Consider the following 6,000-nt stretch of genomic DNA (forward strand, 5'->3'; position numbering starts at 1 on the left):
ATTGAAGGAGGGATGGAGGGCTCCTCAGTCGACGTGGTTAGTTGGTGGGGGGGGGCAGCCCCCGGAATCAACGGAGGCACCGGCCCGCCTGGGCACCCCGCAGTCTCCCCAGTCAGAAGGCGCTCCCTCCGATGTGCCGGGAGGAGTCCGGTGCACTGTGGGGTTTATTTGGGTTGAAAGGGGAACCACAGATCCCAGCGGGGCCCCCCTCCAGGGCGCCGCGGGCGGTATCGACTGGAGGCAACCACCCCGCAGCAGCTCCGACGGGCCTCCACCGATTAGGGGGGGAGGGAGAACCAGGGAATATCAGCGGGGGTCAACCCAGGGGGGGGGGTGCCCATCAACCCTCGGCCAGGCGAGCTCCTCACCTCGTTAGGATCTCCGTTGGAGCACACCGTTGGGGGGTATGTGTGCCAGCAGGGTGGTCGCGGCAGTTCCAGCGGCGCCGGGGAGCCAACCCCAGAGCGGAGGCGCCCGCGAATCCAGGGCCCCCGCCGCCCGCACACCGCAGCGCAGGGCGATCCTCAAGCCGTCAGTCAGTTCGGCGGCCTCAGAGCACTCCGACTCACACCGGAGTCCCGCCGCCCCTCCCCCACTCAGGCCGCATACGCTGGGGTGCCGGGCGGAAGCGGGAGCCGGCACCCCCCGGGGCCTCGTCCGGGACGGGGCAGGCGTCTCCGGCGCCGCGCTTCAACAACGATAGCTCGGCCTGCAGAAGGCCCACGAGCTCCAGAGTCGGGGTGGCCGCGGGGAGCAAGTTTACATCGCGGCTGCAGCAATATGGATCGGCACAGCTGTATTATTGGTGACGAATCTGCAAATACGTGCCCTCGTTGTCCGGAGCTCCTCACTCAGGCGGCCATCTTGTTTCGGCGCAACAGCGCCCCCCCTAGGAGATTAGATTTTGAAGAAAGGGAAGACACAGAAAGTGACGATGCAATGTTTGACGATGAAGAAGACGAAGAATTGACAAAGAAAGTGAGGGGGAGGTGGCACAAACCCCATCCACATGTACACAGACAGGGAGAAGGGTAGCATAGGCAGAAATGGAGGAACCAGCAATAAGGCCGGAACATGTTAAGTCCACAGCATCTAAAGGGACGCATAGACAGCTTAGAAGAAAGGGCACTATATGTGGCTAGACTGAGAAGTTTACCCAGACAGAACAGTGTTAGCATGATGAATTTGGTGACAAAGACAAGAGGTGCAGCTGTGCTGGGACTGGGCACATGGCTGAGCCAATTTCCCGTTAGAAAAGCAGGGAGGATTAGGACAGTAAACACAATGGTCACTGACAGACAAAAATAACCTGATAAATAAACTACCATCACTCACAGTGCGGGAAAGTGGTTTTATGAATTAGAGAGAATGGCAGCTGGGATGACTCTCACAGTAGGTGACTTAAAGAGCTTGTTTGCTGCAATACTGGGCCAGCAATCAGAAGACATTTGCAAACAAGCAGGTTATCCTGGAATGATCGCCCAAAGCACACAACATGACAGGGCACCTTTTAATAATTGTAGGGCGAATATTTAGAGGGCATTTAGAAGGCAATATCCAGATACATCAGACATGGTAGCAATTATGACACAGGAAATGGGGCCGGGGGAAGACCCTGCAGCATATATACAGGACATTCAAGAAAAGTAGAGACTAGAAACAAGGGAACCATGGTACAAACATATTACAATGTTTTGCCACATTTTGAGTCAGGCACTCAATTAAAGAAAATTGTGGGTATAGAGGAACAACTGTAGCCAGAGATACAGTTTGTATTTGTATTTATTTTATTAGTATTGCTTACGTTTCCCTGGGGCATCTGGGCGCGTAACAAAGAAAGTGGTTACTTACAATCAAAGCAGCATACAATGAAAGTGTTGATACAAACATATAGATAAGTACAGTTAACAGTGGTTACTATTTAAAATAAGGTACGATAAGTAAAGCAGGCTGAGAAAAACAACTGTGAAACAGGATTACTGTGAGGACAGTGTGGTTATGATGTTGCAGCAGATGCACCCAGCTCATGGAGCCATGATTTAGTTTTATTCTTAAAGGAATGGAAGGAAAATTCTGTTCTAAGTGTGGTGGGTATGGTGTTCCATAATTTAGCCGCGAGGACTGGAAAACTAGATCCACCGGCTGTCTGGAGCTTGAAGCTGGTCATAGTGAGTGTGTGTCTGTGCGTGGACCTCAAGGGCCTAGTAGCTGTATGTTGCATGAAGCAGTTGGTCAAGTATGCAGGAGCCGAGTTGTTCTGGGCCTTGTGAGTTAACGCAAGAGTTTTGAGCGAGATACGGTGGGTGATAGGGAGCCAGTGTAAATTGCGTCTTGTGTCAGAGATGTGTAATCTCCTTGGGAGATTTAGAGCCGCCCTAATGGCATTATTCTGAGTAACCTGTAACTTATCCAAGTTTCTTTGGCTGGTCCCTAGATATAGGACGTTACAGTAGTCAATTTCAGACATAATGAGGGTTCTAGCGAGGATAATGCAGTTATCAGTCGTCAAGAAGGGTCTTCAGGCATGATGAGTTTGCATGTGTAGGCCGACGCTGATACAACAGCGTTCATTTGTCTAGTCAGAGATAGTGTTGAGTCTAAGTAAATGCCAAGTGTTTAGTAACGTTGGACACTTTGATAATGTTCCCGTCAATGGTAAAGGATTTGTAGGCTGGGTCAAGCTTAGTGAGTTTAATGTGCGAGCCGAGGACAAGAAGCTCAGTTTTTTCATCATTAAGGCAGAGCCCATGATGAGCCATCCAAGCCTGGATGACTGAGTAGATTACATTAAGAGCTTTGGAGTCAGTTACATAATCGCCTATGATGGGGATGAGTATCTGGGTGTCGTCAGCATAGTTGGTGTATGAGACACCCAGATTGTCAAGTATGTCAAAGAGCGGCTTAGTAAACACATTGTACAATGTGGGGGATACACACAAACCTTGTGCGACTCCACATGGGACTGGGGCTTATTCGGCAGCGGCAGAAGGTGAAAATACAGTCATGCATCTATTAGCCAGGAAGGAGCTGATCCACGATGTGGCAGCTGTTTTGAGGTGTTGACAGAGGATGTGATGATCTACCAGATCAAAAGCAGATAAAAGATCAAGGAGAAGTAGGAGTGTGATGTGTCTGAGTCAGGAATGACATGGAGCAGGGACCAGGCTGACTCAGGTAAGTGTAAAAGGAACAGGCTTTATTCTTCTTAGTTACATAGGTATAGTTCATGAAAGGTAGGAGAGTAAGTAACACGCCTCTGCCCTGGTTCCCAGTCTTCCTCCAAGTCCCAACCAACACTCTGTGGAATCCCCAGGCCTCCCACACTCCAAGCACCACCTCATCATTCAATGAGGCCCCTGCATACACTAAAGCAGTAACTACAATCATACCAGGATACCACACATCCCCCTCTTTAACAACAACCTCAAGAAACAGAATACACTCACCATCATGCTAGGATTACAATCAAAACAAACCTAACACCTTCTACCCCGGCCTGCCACACCGAGGTCTCAGTGCTGCCACCACCAAGCGCATACCTTGCCACAAGGACAATAAAAACTAAACTACCATCAAAAACCCTCCTACCCTACCACCCTTTTGCCAGAACTGCCACTCCTCGCCTCAAGCCTGCCACACCCGAGCACTAACCACGTCTCAAAAGAGACCAACTTACCTTCCAAAATAGTGTAGCCCCACAAGCGTACACAATGGCCTAAAACAAAAATCCTAACATGCCAACAACAAAAAAAAACAAAGTATCTAAAATCAACCATACCTCAACACCTTATCCCTTCTCCCCTAAAGAAAAATATAGAAAAAGAATGAAAATATAGCAAGAAGACTAACTAGACAAAGACCACATGAACCAGAAAAACGCAACCATGGAAAGGAAAAGAAATGGTGCGTAAACCCAAACACGGTAAAAACCATGCAAAAATAAACTGTCTACAACTGTTACAAAGATGGGATGTAGCGGTATGCATAGGATGTAAAAATGCAGGAATTATTATTATAGCACAACAAAAAAATTGTCATGCTAAATTCCAAAGCTCACAGTAAAATGTAATAAAATGTTGATGTTGAAAATTTAAACAATTCGATTTGCCAGTGTGTGGTTAAACTGGTCCTCCAACGACCACAACTACAACCTAAAAATTGTTTTAACCACAGTCAAAAACCTAACACCGGCCAACTATCTGTGTGCCACTCCAAAAACCTATTAGACATAAAATAAACTGGTGTGCTAAACAACTGAACTTAGCCTTACCCTGCACCACCTGGCACTACAGACAACTACTAGGAGTCTACTACTCCTAAAAAGACACCACCAATGGCGGTCACCTTTAACGCCCAAAACTCCCATGCAAAATTGCATCTACAAGACCTCCAAACTACCTAAAATGGGCCCCATGTCCTGGTGTCTATGTATCTACCCTACTAAAGGGTTAACCCCAACTGGAGCACCACTAAAACAAGTGTTTCCAACTTCCAAAAAAAATGAGGTTACTACAAAAGGATTTTCAACATAAAAGGCAAACACCCGGCCGGCATGTGAAAGCCACTTCACAAAATATATGTAGCTCCAACAACTACAATTCCACTACACGTGCTAAACTCCAACTCCACTACCATGTGCTCCCATCACACATACACACATACCACAACACACATGCTACCTCATGTGCACACATATATACGTCACTCACGTACACGATTTCCACACATTGCGCTCACACACGTAGAACTCCAACACAACTCCAAACACACTGTCCACACAACATACATACTTCTCACAAATGCGCATTTTAAAAATCTCTACATCTCCTAAAACAGGGATGTGCTGCACCACCAGTCATGGTGGTGATCAGTCACCATGCTGGGGCGCAAATCACAATAAAAATCAAAATGTTTTAAACCAAAACTGTGGACCTATAAAATCCTAAACTCCTTTGCATAATTGTACTCCTCCAAAACATTAAATCATTTCTCAAAATAATTCATGTGCAGTATTTGTTTTAAACTGTGCAAATTTTCCTAAAATGCATTTATCACTCATTTTCAACTACAACACACGCTGCACCCCGACTATCATTCACTCCCCTATTAGTTAATTTCACCTCATGAACCCATAATATGGCATACATTTCAAACCTTAAGATGCATCATTATTCTAGAGACATTAGTTACCACTGCAGCATTAAATATAAATGTCCTCCTAAAAACATGACCTTGTAATACGGCATCAACTTCAAACTTTAAAATGCATTAGTCCAAGCATTTGTTACACCGCAGCATTTAATCCTGAAAACAAACATGTTAACATTTAATTTGAAATGCTGCATTTCACATCTACCGCTTCCACTATGGAGTAACACTGCACACAAGAACTCGTGCAACCTCGTGGCATTCATCTCCATGTTAGCATTAATTTTCAAAACATTTCCATACGGTCATTAGTCTCTTCACTTCAAAAGGATGCTGGATTGTAAAACAACTCCAATAGTCTTTGAAAGACTTCGCGCATCTTGATTAAAAGTACCAAGAGTTTTTTTTTTTTTTCATCACGCCACAAAATGTAAAATACAGTCCCTTGCCAGCATAACTCCATAGTCACAAAATGCCCATTAACTGAACTCAGTGTGTGAATAAATGAATTTCCCCTTCCACCTTACATTTTCCTTGAGGCTCCGGCGTGTAATTTCAGTACATTCCAATAACAACAGCCCTTTACATGGGCTTGTCTCAAAATATAAACAAACTCCTCTCCTCGCAACTCCAATGGGGATCTCCTGCTTCCTGAATGCACGTCATCACGTTGGCCCACATCTTTGGGGCCTTTCTTCAAATGCAGCTTCTACAAGTATTAGTACGACGCAGCTGCGGGGCTCCAAATATAGAAAACGGATGGTGCAGGCATTTCTCATGCGTTCCAGCCAACGGCACGGCTGGAACGCAGGGGGCACAAATGGGCGAGCGCCACCCACGGCCCCCAGGGAC

At 46.5% G+C, this 6,000-nt stretch overlaps 1 protein-coding gene across 1 annotated transcript in view; it reads right to left on the reverse strand.

Annotated features, from left to right (window-relative positions):
- The window catches only part of ZFYVE27 (zinc finger FYVE-type containing 27), a 570,694-nt gene extending 564,902 nt beyond the window's left edge, over window positions 1–5,792 (reverse strand). Inside the window, exon 1 of the mRNA XM_069611556.1 lies at window positions 5,676–5,792. The gene's annotated coding sequence lies outside the window, so the exon portion shown is untranslated. The remainder of the gene's footprint in view (window positions 1–5,675) is intronic.
- Window positions 5,793–6,000: the final 208 nt, after the last annotated feature.

The sequence above is a fragment of the Ambystoma mexicanum genome, chromosome 8 (assembly GCF_040938575.1).
Source record: "Ambystoma mexicanum isolate Mex_15411 chromosome 8, UKY_AmexF1_1, whole genome shotgun sequence".
NCBI lineage: Eukaryota > Metazoa > Chordata > Amphibia > Caudata > Ambystomatidae > Ambystoma > Ambystoma mexicanum.